This window comes from Chelonoidis abingdonii, chromosome 25 (assembly GCF_003597395.2).
Source record: "Chelonoidis abingdonii isolate Lonesome George chromosome 25, CheloAbing_2.0, whole genome shotgun sequence".
In the NCBI taxonomy this organism is placed as follows: domain Eukaryota; kingdom Metazoa; phylum Chordata; order Testudines; family Testudinidae; genus Chelonoidis; species Chelonoidis abingdonii.
In genome coordinates this window covers 2,850,903-2,866,407 of record NC_133793.1, presented here as the reverse complement: position 1 = coordinate 2,866,407, position 15,505 = coordinate 2,850,903, and the positions used below count along the sequence as shown (strand labels likewise).

The 15,505-nt window shown below is 41.0% G+C and overlaps 1 protein-coding gene across 10 annotated transcripts in view; it reads left to right on the top strand.

Annotated features, from left to right (window-relative positions):
• Positions 1–15,505, top strand: part of THRAP3 (thyroid hormone receptor associated protein 3) — a 67,215-nt gene that overhangs the window by 520 nt on the left and 51,190 nt on the right. For 7 of the 10 annotated variants that reach the window (XM_075060738.1, XM_075060737.1, XM_032766793.2 and 4 more), the window contains exon 2: positions 10,679–10,756. The exons of the other annotated variants lie outside the window; for them this stretch is intronic. The gene's annotated coding sequence lies outside the window, so the exon portion shown is untranslated. The remainder of the gene's footprint in view (positions 1–10,678; positions 10,757–15,505) is intronic. 10 annotated transcript variants of the gene reach the window in all.

The window sequence follows — 15,505 nt, the reverse complement described above, 5'->3', positions numbered from 1 at the left end:
CGCGGGGTAACGGCCCGGGCTCCGCAAAGCGCCCTGGGCCCGGGGCTGCGCCGCGAGCGGGGCCCTGCTGAGCCCGAGCTGCAGCCTCCGCCCTGTGGGATTTCTGCCCCCACGGGCCCGGGTTAGTGCGCAGACGGGCTCTGCGCGCCGGCCGCGTGCCGAGGGGGTGGCTGCTGTCGCGGTTACACAACTATCCCCGCGGCGAGGCCGCTTGTCCCGGCCGAGCGCCCTTTGGCCGCTGTAACCGCGGCGACGCCGGGCCTCAAATCGGCAGCATTCCGGCGTAGGTGAGGCCCAAGAAATCCCCTGGCTCTGGCTGCCACCTGCGGGACTGCTTGTAGCAGGGACCCATGGGCAGAGCGCTGCCTCCAGCCCGCTGCCCCGTTCTAGGCAGTGAAACGGGAGCCTGCAGCGTGAGGGGCAGGGGAAGAACAAAGTTGAAGTCTGCTGTTGCAAAAGAGGGTAAGCGCAATGACCCGCGTGTCCCCTGTCTAGTGTTTATAACTGGGCTGTAACAGGGCTCGTGTTATAACACACTTCCCGCAGCCAGTGTTGATGGGGCTTGACCTGCTCTAGAACAGGGTTTCTCAGTCCGTGGGTTGTGACCTTAAATTGGGTCACCAGAATGTTGCATAGTGTCACGTGATGGCTGCTGTGTCTCTGGTCCCATAGGGCTGGCGGAACTGGGCTGCCCTCATGAGAATGGTGGGGCCAGCAGAGCCCAGTTGTTGCAGTGCCTGGAGTTGCAAGCCAAGTCCAACAAGCCCTTCAGAACCAGAACTGCCACTACAGGGGCAGGATGGGATCTGCAACCTGACACCTCTCATCCCCCTACCCCCAGCCTGTTTACTGGATTGTCATAGGCCAGGGGTAAGCAACCTATGGCACATGTGAGCTGATTTTCAGTGGCACTCACACTGCCAGGGTCTTGGCATCCAGGGGCTCTGCATTTTAATTCAATTTTAAATGAAGTTTCTTAAACATTTTAAAAACCATATTTACCTTACATACAACAATAGTTTAGTTATATGTTATAGACTTATAGAAAGAGACCTTCTAAAAATGTTAACATGTATTACTGGCACGTGAAACCTTAAATCAGAGTGAATAAATGAAGATTCAGCACACCACCTCTGAAAGATTGCTGACCCCTGCAATGGGCTATCAGCGTTTATAAATTGGTCCTGAGCCCAAAAAGGTTGAGAAGCTACTTTTCTAGAAGATGTCTCCCTTTGCGTATATCCCTCCAAATCCCTGAAGATATTTAGTCAGTGCCAATGTAATGTTATTAAAACGTTAAATTATTTAACAGATGTACTGCAGTGTAGTCTGAAGGCTACAACCAGGTTGGTCCCCCTTGTGCTAGTCACTGAACATCTAATAAAGGACTCCTTGCTGTGTATTCCACTTCCAGTCCCTTGAGAAAATGCGGTTCCTCAGAATAATTTAGTAACCTATTGTTTAGAGAGACAGGGTGGGCGAAGTAATATCTTTTATTGGACCAATTGCTGTTGGTGAGGGAGACAAGCTTTCAAGCTACACAGAGCTCTTGCTTTGGTCTTCTGTGCAACTTGAAAGCTTTTTCTCACCAAGAGCAGTTGGTCCAGTAAAAGATACTACCTTACCCACTTTGTGTCTCTAATATAATATTTATCCTTTGACTTTTCCCCACCATGTTTAGACGTTAAGGATCTATAAAACTGCAGAGAATGTAGTGGTTGCACTGGAACTTTACTCTAAATGACACTGTTTTGTTGTAAGTCTCATAATCATACTCGTACCTTCTGTATAGGAGGACTAAAATGGTCTAGACTTCTATCTAAGACCATCTAGGTCCCTTTTTGATAAACTGGAAGGGACATTGCTTGCTTTGCCCAAAGACCAAATCTGCTTCCCTTCTAGACATTGTTATTCAAGGTATGAAATGAGCTAGAACACTAAGCTGGAGTCTCCAGCTGTGCAGTAGGTTGTCAGTAGGCTGTCTGGCTATCCAGCTTCTAAATCATTTGTTTAGAAGTGGCAAAGTTTTACTTCATAATGACTATAAGGATTATTTTGGGAAACGTATTTAATGTAACTTGTAAAAATATAAGACAAGCTGGAGTCCTGTGTAACTGGGCTCACTTGTGTAATTTAGACCTGGAACTTGATGCTCCCCAAAGCTGAGGCCAGTACCTTTACCCTTTAACTAAATATAATAAATTATATATATTTAAACCCATTCCTAACTGACAAGTGCCTAATATGGGTTTTGTCATCACTCTTGCCATCTGCTGAGCCTCTTGGTGTTCCCTTAAGTTGAAGGCAATATGACAACCACTGTGCTGGGCAAGCTCAGAAGGAATGCTGCTCTGAATACGGCAGGTGCTGAAGATTCATGCTACCTCAGTGAATCTTTCTTATGGGATATTTGTTTGCTTTAGGCTCGCAAATCTGGGCCCAGATAACTGTTTAAAGGCTCAGGAGCATGAGGTTTGCAACTGCTTTGTATAACCTTATTTCTCACTAGACTTCTGCTGGGATAGGAGACAGATATTCCAACATGAATCTTCTGATAACCTCCAGGAAAGCTGTGTTTCTACTCAGAAACATTATGGGCAAACACACAGAATAGAACAAGGAGCAAAGTACTTTGCGACATAAAAGATTGAGACTACAACAGTTTGTCCTCTTCATAAAACTGACCAACTTGTGCCAGTGCCAAGACACGACACTGATGGGTGCTAACTTAGATATTTAAAAGCAGGGAGAGTGCCCTCTGCCTCATTTTATATCTGCTTCAGTCTTTGTGGAAGTGCCAAAACAGAGTGCTTGTTGGAGTGAACATTGAGTCACAACAGCAGATGCAATGCCTATGCTCTTCTTATGCGCTTTTCCTCACATTAAGGTTTGGCAAAGCAGTTACTTTTTTTTCTCTTCCCTCTGGTACCAAAATCAGGGAGTTAGTATGCATGCTTATGGTGATAACCGTAATACATGTACCTAGTAAGACAGTAGGTACATTATGGTGTTAAGGCATGCTGTGTATGTGTATAGCCATCTCATCAGTTAGATGCTGGTATCAGTAGAGGGCTTCTGTTTGTCCTATCTGCTGCTGTGAATTCTGACCCTCTTTGCAGTCCAGGAAAAGGATGTATTTCTCAACAGTTGCCTTGTAAATCTTAGGCCTCGGAATTTGCTGAAGGAATCTGATTCCTTCTTTTTGTGACCAACTAAATGCTTAGCTATCGCAATGAAAGCACCTCAGTGATATTTGAGATAGAACAGGCAAGAACTTATCCACTGGGAGAAAGCAAAGCACTGTGAGGAAAGGGCTGAGTAATGAGAGACATTGTCACCTGCTCTGATACAAGGTCATTTGGAAAGGCATGTAAAGCAAGATAGTTATTCTGGAGAGTCATGCTAAATGCATATTTTTGAGGCACAGAATACCTCAAGGAGTTTCTGGTGCCTTGCCATAGTTCAGCTTTTCTTGGGATCTGTATTTCCTCCTGTTCCAGCATATCTACAGTAGTACAAAAGATAGTGCTGGTCTCTCTTTTGCCAGGTACAGAAGACACTATGCTGAAAGCCAAGGGAAAAAAGCTGTCTCAAAAAGTTTTGGAGAGTGCCATTATAGGCACCGTTGGTTATGAGACTATTATCTCAAACCAGAGGGACCAGTGACCTTGGTCAGTTTTTGAAACATATTGATAGTTTAACATCTTGAGTCACTGTGTTTATTATCTCTTAACAAATCTTTTCTGACCCTTTAAGATTAAGAATGTGTCATTAATTTATGAGGAGTAATTCTCCCTGCACTGAAGGAAGAATGATCTACAGCTCTGGACTAATTACGTAGCTCTGTCCTCATCCTGGGTTTCTCTCTGCAGAAGGAGGCAGAGTGATTGTTCCACTGCAGTGCTGTACAGTATGTAGTAAACTGTGACGATGCAGAAGGTCTTATCACGTGCTAATGGGAAAACCCAAGCTGTACACCTTCCTTATGGGAAGGAAGAGCAGGCGTCAGCAATGGGTGATTGCTGTTCTCAAGGCAGAATGACAGTGCAGAAACATTTTGCCAAGTTCTCTCTCTTCCTGTTCATAGCCCTGTGTTCTTATTAACCATCCAACACTTTGCAAGGAGACCAAACCTTATCTTGTAAATATGAGCTCATATCACTCCCCATCTAGTGCCTTATTAAAATATTTGATGCCTAATGTGCTCCTGAGCTATCTGGTAGTTAGTGGTGGCTGTATATTGGCAACTATCAGGTACAAGTTCTAATTTATGTGCAAGGTGGATAAAAATCAGTGACTTAAAAAAAAAAATCTGTTTTTTTAATTTAAATAAGATTTTTTTATAAAAGGTTTTTTCCTCAAAAAGCATATCTAAAGATAGATACATTATAGCTCAAAGATAATCTCATCATGGAATAGGGATTACAAATTCTAGTTCTATAATATGAGACAATATATTCATGTAATTTTTAAGAAAAGTTTTGTAAATGAGCTCCAATAGTTCATGAATTAGGGACCCAATCTTAAGGGGTTCCAGAGGCTTCTATACAGATTATTTAGGTTAATCTTTCTATCTACCCAATGAGACTCAGGACTAAGTCTAGAAGATGCCATCAGAGATGCTTAGTTTTGCAGTTCCCAAACTGTGGATTTGTGTGTCCAGAGATAATATGCTTGTTAACAGCAAAAATGCTTTTAAATAAGTAAATATATAGAGGTGAGAAATCACAGACCTCAACCCTATTGTCCCCCTGCAAATTTGTGTACACAGAGTCAATCCCTTACCTCTCTCTAAAAGTGCAAAGTTTCAAAAAGTTCAGTGAATAGAAGATTGTTGGGGGCAGAATAGATCTGGACGAAGAGAAGAAGTCTGGAGATAAATGTGAGAAGGGAGGGAGATAAGTGAAACTGTTTGAGCAGCATATTCCAGGAGTCTTGAGGTCTTTCTGAGTGTAGCCTCCATTGATTTGAGATCTACCATACCATTGTTTGATGATGATGTTTTAAAGAAAGTCACACCAGTGAACTGGTGGAAATCCCTTAAGCACTTGGGTTCAGAAACTGTTGAAGTGATAATCTCACTTTTAATAGCAGTAGCTTCTTCTGCCAGTATAGGAAGAATATTTTCTTCCTTTGGACTAATTCATTCCAAACTGAGAAATTGTTTGGGACCTGAAAAAGCAGGAAAGCTTGGTTTTCTCTTCCAGATTATGAACAAACAGGAAAATGAAGGTGAAGATGACTGAGTTAGCTGAAGAAGCCAATGTTTAAGTTTTTTCATGTTGACCTGGCTTATAGTTGATTTGATTTTTTTAAAAATATTTCATTTAACTATTTTAGTTAAAAACAATTTTAACAAAAACCAACCTGATTTAAAAAAAAACTTGAATGTTTAACTAAATTCAAAAATTCATATGCTTGTTTTGTTAAAATATTGTATGTTTACTGTTGAAGAAAAAAATCCAGAATACATAACGTTATTGTTTTAGTTAAATAAAACAATTTAAATGTCTGTCTGGTGATGATCTCCTCCTAATACAGCATGGCAAGAAAATCCTCCAAATATTAATGATTAATCTGTTGAATTAGAGAGAGTTCAACTCTCAATGACTTCATAAATATCTACTTTAAATACCTTTGGTAAATGAAATAGCTAACCAATTCATTCTCTGATATAGCTGTAAAACTAATCTGAAAAGTTTTCAAAATAAATCACTTAAAAATGTATAGTATGTACCTTCTAAAAATGAAATTTCCTGTCTACATTGATGGTGCCTTGAACATCTATCCCTCTGCTTAACTTCCCTTATATTTAAGAATTTTTACTTCTAACCTAAACTTTCCTTTACTCTGAGACCATTGCTTCTTAGCCAGCCATGTTCTGAGAATGAACAATTCCCTTCCTTAATCTGTGTCAAAGGTACTGGGGCAGATGCAGCCCTGGTCTAAGCTTGTTGATTGAAACAGAAACATACCAAGGCTGAATTTGTTCCACTGAGCCTATAGACTGGGGTCATGTCTCTGCTAACTTCTGCCCATCCCACGTGGGGCCATATTGCCTAGGAGCTGTGGTTCTGTCCTTTCAGGCAGCTGGACAGTGTGCAACACATTTCCCAGGGCACCTACTGCTTTTTAAAGGAGAAGTAGTGTATCAGCTGTGACTTGTTCCTTCTTGCCCACTCCAGAACTACAGGATGGAGGTCTCTAGGAGCCACTGTGCAGTGTCATCCTTCAGCTTCCCGCTTCCCCCGAAGTGCAACTTCAGCAGATATGGGTAGATTTTAGCCTTTGAAAGCAGTAGCATGAGCACCCAGCTAGCACCTTCTGTTCCCCATACATTAGCTGCCTAGGGAGATGGACATTCCCTCTTGGGGCTATGGCATGCTGGAAGACATGGAAAGAAGCATTCTTACTTAATACCCAGGCCCAAACTGGATCAGATTTCTAAACTCTGAGAAGGTTCCAGGCCCTATGTTTGGGGAGTAAAGGTGGGTAGTAGGCCCATGGGATACAGATAAATACAATCAATTGGTAAGTGCCATTTAAATACTTAGTGTCACTGGAAATTGGAATAGTTATTCGAGTGATGTCCCTGTGCGTGTTCCACTTTAAGTGTTTGTGCATCCCTGTGCTTGTAATTGAAGATTTATGGTAGCAGTGTCCGGTTGGGTCACACATGTACGGTCCCCGTCTTGTACCACTTCAGGTGATTAATTGGTGCTGTGCGACCAGCCCTCCCTCAGTTCCTTCTCTACCATGGTTGGCTCGAGTTGGAGCAACTAGCAGCACCTCTCAGCTTTCTGAGTAGCATAACTCAGACATAGGTTAGGGGTTTGTTATGGAAGTGGATGGGTGAGATTCTGTGGCCTGCATTNAGAGAGATTTCCTTATTGGTGTGATAGCCTCAATGAGCAGAAGATAGGAATAATGTTTGCAGTTAATTTTTATTCCCTCTAACAGAATAACAATTGTAACTTTCATGCAGTGGTGATTTAAAATACCCAAGAGGTCCCATTTCAGGCAGTGAGATATTCATATTATCTAAACTGGCCATGCAGGACTCTCCAAAGTTCTACCTATTCAAAATGATTATTTACATTAATGGTTTGCTTGGTTTTGCCTTCAGTGAGGTTCTGGTGTCAGTTCCACACCCTTTATCATACCTTTTCAGTGCACCTATTATTTGCAAACATGTAACATTTGAAAATTGACCGGACACAAGACTGTATTTACATACCTTGTGTAGTCTCCTATTAACTGTGGTTCTTAGTTCTTAAGCACCTGGTCTTTGTCGCAAATGGTTAAACTCTCCCCTCTAAATAAAAGAAATCGTGTATCAGCAAGCATGTAGGTTTACTGTGATAAGAAAGATAGACTAGGAGTTTAGTCATTCTTCCCTGCATTCCTCCCCACAAAGTACCAAAAAGTTTCAAATATTCAATTGCATCAGCAAAGTAGTTAAAGCCCTAAGTCAGCAAGTGATCACAACTATGACACTATACAAATAATAAATTAAGCTAGTTGCCAATGTATTTTATATTTGTTGCACACAAACAGGAACTGGCTCTCTTAACAACAGAATTTAAATATGAGAACCAAGAAGCAAAAAAGCAATGTTTCCATGATCACAGTACAAAACCCAGGGGCCTATTCACTAAGCTTAGTAGTTTGTTGCCCTTCTCACAGCAGAAACTGAAATGAAATACAAATGAGAACAAGCTTGACACACAGTCTGGCTGTCTCTGGAAACTACAGCTCTCTTCTTCTTATAGCCAGTATCTTCTTACAGCCACATTACCACCATAAATCACAAAGGAATGATCAAAGTGGCTGGGAGCCAGAATTGCCAGCTGACATGTGGGGCCAGGGAGACATCAGATGGGTCCTCTGTACATCCCCCCTCTGCAGAAGTAGTGAGGCCCCTTTGAAATGGTCACGAGAAAATTTTTTATTGTATTTCATTAATTACAACCAGAGAGAGGCCACGTGTCATATACAGAGAGGGCAGGGACGAAGGAGTGCACTTGGGTTGAATGAGGGCTGAGAAGGAGACTGATTAGTAGCTGAACTGAGGAAGGAACGGTGAAAAAGGCTTATGGAGTGACAAGTGGAGAGAAACAGCACTGTAACTTCTGCCAAGTTGTTTGTTGTCAGTTTCTGTTTGTTTGTCTTATCATTTAGGCCCTTATCTTCATGGCCCTGTTTTCTATGTTTGTACAGCCTTGCATAAGGGGGCCCTCAGCCTTGGTTGGGGCCTACAGGGACTACCAGAACACAAATATTTCCCTCTTCCATGTGCAGCAATAGTGCACTGTGTATGGAGGGATGTGGTGTGACAGTACACTAGGGCTGTTGTAATGAAAAATGCAGAGTGATCATTATTATAGTGAAAATAATTTACAAATTTCCCACAGATCAGGTACCAGTTAATATCACTTTATACTAACATGAAACTATACAACGATGAAACTTGATAATGGAATATGCAAATTATCCACAGGAGATAATTGAAAATAAGATCCTAGCATACATGCAGACAGCTATAAAAGAGCTGAAATCAAAATGCATGCTACTAGCTGGTACATAAGCCTAAGGGGGAAAACCACACACACACTTCACTCATTACATGGGGAAGCCAGAATGGAAGTTCATTCTCAGAAGATATTCCAGAGAACAATCCCAGCAACTGCCAGTCAACCCTTCACAATGCTGCATCATTCTAGGATAAAGTTACATGGCTCTACTGACATTGCCCAGAACGGTCAGTGCACCATAAATTATTTGCTATGCATCTTGCATATTCTCATATTTGAAGAGGCTTGAATTTTTCTGAACCTGTTCATCTTTACAGAAAAGAAAATGCCAGTGAAAGACTTCTGAAAAAAAAAAATCAAATATCTCAGAGATTAGTGAAAGCAGCAGAGAATCCTGTGGCACCTTATAGACTAACAGAGGTTTTGGAGCGTGAGCTTTCGTGGGTGAATACCCACTTCGTCTGACGAAGTGGGTATTCACCCACGAAAGCTCACGCTCCAAAACCTCTGTTAGTCTATAAGGTGCCACAGGATTCTCTGCTGCTTTCACTAATCTCTGAGATATTTGATTTTTTTTTTTCAGAAGTCTTTCACTGGCATTTTCTTTTCTGTAAAGATGAACAGGTTCAGAAAAATTCAAGCCTCTTCAAATATGAGAATATGCAAGATGCATAGCAAATAATTTATGGTGCACTGACCGTTCTGGGCAATGTCAGTAGAGCCATGTAACTTTATCCTAGAATGATGCAGCATTGTGAAGGGTTGACTGGCAGTTGCTGGGATTGTTCTCTGGAATATCTTCTGAGAATGAACTTCCATTCTGGCTTCCCCATGTAATGAGTGAAGTGTGTGTGTGGTTTTCCCCCTTAGGCTTATGTACCAGCTAGTAGCATGCATTTTGATTTCAGCTCTTTTATAGCTGTCTGCATGTATGCTAGGATCTTATTTTCAATTATCTCCTGTGGATAATTTGCATATTCCATTATCAAGTTTCATCGTTGTATAGTTTCATGTTAGTATAAAGTGATATTAACTGGTACCTGATCTGTGGGAAATTTGTAAATTATTTTCACTATAATAATGATCACTCTGCATTTTTCATTACAACAGCCCTAGTGTACTGTCACACCACATCCCTCCATACACAGTGCACTATTGCTGCACATGGAAGAGGGAAATATTTGTGTTCTGGTAGTCCCTGTAGGCCCCAACCAAGGCTGAGGGCCCCCTTATGCAAGGCTGTACAAACATAGAAAACAGGGCCATGAAGATAAGGGCCTAAATGATAAGACAAACAAACAGAAACTGACAACAAACAACTTGGCAGAAGTTACAGTGCTGTTTCTCTCCACTTGTCACTCCATAAGCCTTTTTCACCGTTCCTTCCTCAGTTCAGCTACTAATCAGTCTCCTTCTCAGCCCTCATTCAACCCAAGTGCACTCCTTCGTCCCTGCCCTCTCTGTATATGACACGTGGCCTCTCTCTGGTTGTAATTAATGAAATACAATAAAAAATTTTCTCGTGACCATTTCAAAGGGGCCTCACTACTTCTGCAGAGGGGGGATGTACAGAGGACCCATCTGATGTCTCCCTGGCCCCACATGTCAGCTGGCAATTCTGGCTCCCAGCCACTTTGATCATTCCTTTGTGATTTATGGTGGTAATGTGGCTGTAAGAAGATACTGGCTATAAGAAGAAGAGAGCTGTAGTTTCCAGAGACAGCCAGACTGTGTGTCAAGCTTGTTCTCATTTGTATTTCATTTCAGTTTCTGCTGTGAGAAGGGCAACAAACTACTAAGCTTAGTGAATAGGCCCCTGGGTTTTGTACTGTGATCATGGAAACATTGCTTTTTTGCTTCTTGGTTCTCATATTTAAATTCTGTTGTTAAGAGAGCCAGTTCCTGTTTGTGTGCAACAAATATAAAATACATTGGCAACTAGCTTAATTTATTATTTGTATAGTGTCATAGTTGTGATCACTTGCTGACTTAGGGCTTTAACTACTTTGCTGATGCAATTGAATATTTGAAACTTTTTGGTACTTTGTGGGGAGGAATGCAGGGAAGAATGACTAAACTCCTAGTCTATCTTTCTTATCACAGTAAACCTACATGCTTGCTGATACACGATTTCTTTTATTTAGAGGGGAGAGTTTAACCATTTGCGACAAAGACCAGGTGCTTAAGAACTAAGAACCACAGTTAATAGGAGACTACACAAGGTATGTAAATACAGTCTTGTGTCCGGTCAATTTTCAAATGTTACATGTTTGCAAATAATAGGTGCACTGAAAAGGTATGATAAAGGGTGTGGAACTGACACCAGAACCTCACTGAAGGCAAAACCAAGCAAACCATTAATGTAAATAATCATTTTGAATAGGTAGAACTTTGGAGAGTCCTGCATGGCCAGTTTAGATAATATGAATATCTCACTGCCTGAAATGGGACCTCTTGGGTATTTTAAATCACCACTGCATGAAAGTTACAATTGTTATTCTGTTAGAGGGAATAAAAATTAACTGCAAACATTATTCCTATCTTCTGCTCATTGAGGCTATCACACCAATAAGGAAATCTCTCTTGACAGCTGGGTTAGCAGTTTCCAAGGAGAAGCTAGTTTAGGACAAGATGCTGGTAAATATCAGATTAAACCTGCCTTAAACTGGGAAAAATAATTGCATCAGTGTCCAGCAAGTACAGCAGGCATACAGTAAATCTTTTCAAACTATGGTTACGTTCGTTCAAAACTGAGGAATAGGCTTGGCCTATATGCTGCATCAGAGTTGGTCTTCTACTACAGAATGCTACATGGGCAAATGGATCTGGATTGGTATCTGCAACTCTGCGTGCTTCTGATTGCTTAATGCTTCAAGCCTGCAACTCTGCATTATTGTTTGCATATAATTGAATAGTTTTTGTCTTTTGTTTATATAATACTGAAATATGAATCATGACATATAATTTCCTTGAGAAAATACAGAACCATAATATATGCAGACATTCCAGTGTTCAGTATTATACTAACATATATTACATAATATTTATGGTAGTATTACATCCTATGCAATTTTATTTTTTATTTGTACAACCCTAAATTAATCTGTGTATCAACTGCCTTATGTCATCGTAGTTTGAATATATAAACTAAAGCTAAGTGTAATGTGATGTGCATTAATGAAACAGTTTTTAAATAGAAAATGCCTTCAACTGGTACTAACTAGATTTTCCTGGGGTGGAAGAGACCATGTTTTTCTTGGTAAAAACCACCTCTGGTAAATACCATGCCATCCTTGCTTGACAGCCTCTGCTGCATTGCCATTCAATGAGCCTGTTATCCCTCTTGCCTTCTTGATTCTGAACTAAGTAAACAAACGAACAAAGCTCTCAAAATTTGACATCTTAATTAAGAGTTATTTCCTGTTTTCTGAGTCAAAGTGGTAGGTGCCCTGTAAATATCTAAAATTAAAGATAGATACAGATACATGTATACTTGCACAGTTCTTGTAAAAAAAACATGTCTGATTTTTCCCTCCTTCTGCTAGTACTAGAGAACTAGTACACCTTTGGGAGAGTGACCTGGAGTCTATCTTGGCTCATGCATCATCCACTGAATTATACTAAGTTCCGGATGCAGATAATTTTTATCACTGGTGTCTACGCATGAGCCAGAAAGAATTCATCTTGACACTGAAACACTATAACCCTGGAACAGCACATGGAACTGTGCAATCTCACTTTTAGGCAGTCACTTTTGAGAATACAAGAGCACTTTGATGGATTGAAGCAGTGGGCTGAAAGAGAGTTGCAGCAGGAAAGTTATCAGCAAAAAGTGGGTTTTATAAAGAGTGCTGTAAAATAGTAGCAGAACAATGTCTGGAGTGTGGTTAGTTTTCCTCTAGTTCAAGGGGGGGTGGGAAATGAAGTATGTAAAAATGTAATAAATAACCTATATTCTAGAACAGCAGTGCTGCAATCTAGCAAAACATGAGTATGATGTATTCTGTGGCGATAGGCCATAATCTTAAATATGTGGTATAGGACTACATCATGAAAAGATAACACTGCTCTACAGCCAAAATGCTTCTGAAATAAATGTAGTCAAACTTTACTAATTCTGGGTCACTGAGAATGAAAATGATGCTTAAAATTGTTGATTGGCTCTAGTCTAGCTGTTGGGCTCCAGACTACAGCAGTGGAATCTCCTGGCAGGTGATGTTAGGGTTTCCATGTTCCGTGACCGTCAAAAGGATCTTGTCCCATTCTTCTTCATGGAAGGTGATCTTGTAGCCTGCAACAACATCGATGGTGTGATGGCAGCCCTCAACATCGTTCACGATCCAGATGAGTGGAGACTGTTCATTGATTCATCGAAGACGAGTCTTAAAGCTGTTTTGCTGCATAATGGCAATGTTTTGCCATCAATTCCAGTTGGTCATGCACTCCATATGAAGGAAACCTATGACAACATGAAACAACTTTTGAGGTGCATAAACTATGACCAACATCAGTGGCAGCTTTGTGGCGATTTGAAGGTTGTTGCTCTCTTGCTTGGTCTGCAGACTGGATACACAAAGTACTGCTGTTTTCTCTGCGAATGGGATAGTCGTGCAAGAGATTCCCACTACATCAAGAAAGATTGGCCACTCCGACAGTCATTGGAGCCTGGGAGGAAAAGTGTTCAGCATCCACCACTTGTTGAATCAAGGAAGATTTTGTTACCACCCTTACACATCAAGCTGGGTCTGATGAAGAACTTTGTCAAGGCCATTGACAAAACACAAGCAGCTTTCAAGTACCTCCGTGGAAAATTTCCAAGGTTAAGTGAAGCTAAGATAAAGGAAGGTGTCTTTGTTGGTCCTCAGATTCGTGAACTTCTTCGAGATGATGCATTTGACCATGCACTGCGTGGCAAGGAAAAGACGGCATGGAAAGCCTTCCAGTTAGTGGCAATAAATTTTCTCGGAAACAACAAGGCAGACAACTACAGGTTGTTGGTGGAAAACCTCCTCAAGGCATACAAAAGCCTTGGTTGCAACATGTCACTAAAGATACATTTTTTGCACTCTCATCTAGATTTTTTTCCACCGAACTGCGGAGCAGTGAGCGACGAGCACGGCAAGCGATTTCACCAGGACATTGCAACAATGGAGAAACGCTATCAGGGCAAATGGAGCCCATCAATGCTTGCAGACTATTGCTGGACAGTGACAAGAGATGCTCCATTTAATGAATACAAGAGACAAGCCAAGAAGCGCCGAGTAGACACTGAATAGGACTAAACTATGTACATAATAGTTTTTTGCCTTTTGTTTCATAATAAATTTTATTTATATAACCCTTTTGCTGATTTTTAAAGTGTTACATAAACAGGACAGGTGAAATATTATCATGTAAAGCAACCATAAACACATGAAAAGACCTAGGTTTACAATTTATGATTAAAACTCTACTATCTACACAATATACATAGACATAAAATGTAAAAACTTAAATATCTTAGAAACAGTAGCCAATCAGTTGTTTTAATTGTCATATTTGAATTCAGCACATCAAAATACATAATAAATACCACATTTTATCTCTGAAGCAGACGACTTCTCAAAAATTGTAGACCAGTGTAATCAGTGCACAGTTCAGGGCAACTGCACCTCTGTTTTTACCCCCTGTGGTGCACCAAGGGCATCCACTCTAGCCTCCTGGCTCCTCAGATATCACCTCCTTTGAGTGGAGACTTGCATGACCCTCCCTCCTGACCGGGGTTTTTCCATGCTGAAGAGTTCCCAGCCTATGCTATGAGATCCCCGTGTAGCCAGACTACCTAAATTGACCAGCCTCTGTGCTTTGCTTTCTCTCCAAAGGCTATAAACAAGGTTATTGCCAGCAGTTACAAGTTACCACACAGCCTTTTAAGGAAGCATGTTTATTCTTAAGGTGGCAACATTTCAGAGAAAATGTATTCAAACTAATAAAAGAACCTACACACATGCCATAAAGCTTACCAGGGTAACCCCAGATCCAACCTTGGGCTCTGGTAGGTGTCAGTCCTTCAAAACTTGTAGCTGGATTTTCCCCATGGCTACAAATTCATAGCTGTCTGATTCAGAACCAGAACAACTGTGAATAATTCAGTCTTTCCTTTATACATTTTGGGCCTTTGATCTTGGTCTCATGTAACAGATGATCAGCAAACAATAACCCATCAGGAGTAGCTTCAAAAGGCTTGTGTTTTGCATAACTGAAGACAGGCAATTTGCATTAACCTCTCCTCAGACTTCCCAAGGAAATCCATTTTCACACATATCCCAAGTCAGTTCTTGTTTGGTATCGGAGGGGTAGGCGTGTTAGTCTGGATATGTAAAAAGCAACAAAGAGTCCTGTGGCACCTTATGGACTAACATGTATTGGAGCATAAGCTTTTGTGGGTGAATACCCACTTCGTCAGACGCATGTAATGGAAGTTTCCAGAGGCAGGTATAAATATGCAGACCAGAATCAGTCTAGAGATAACGAGGTTAGTTCAATCAGGGAGGATGAGTCCCTCTTCTAGCAGTTGAGGTGTGAACACCAAGGGAGGAGAAACTGCTTTTGTAGTTGGCTAGCCATTCATAGTCGTGTTTGATACGTTTTCCATATATTCCTTTGAACCCTCAGGTCTCACGTCCTCATCTTGAGAGGTTATATACAATTCCAGACCACAATAATAAATAAACCATTAATACAAGTGATCCCAAAGATACTTAAACTTATCCTTGGAAGACCTTACTGAAATATCACGGGGAATTGCCATATCTGTCACAGTCTGAAACCATTTTGTCTTTCTACTTTTTCTGCTGGGAAGCATGAGAGTTAAAGTCGAGGTTCAAATAAACAATCAAAACACTTCTGGGAATAAACATCTGATCTGGTTTTGCAGCTTGTCAATAAAAGCTCCCCGGGTTCATAGTAGGCTAAATATCTAAAGGGTCTTA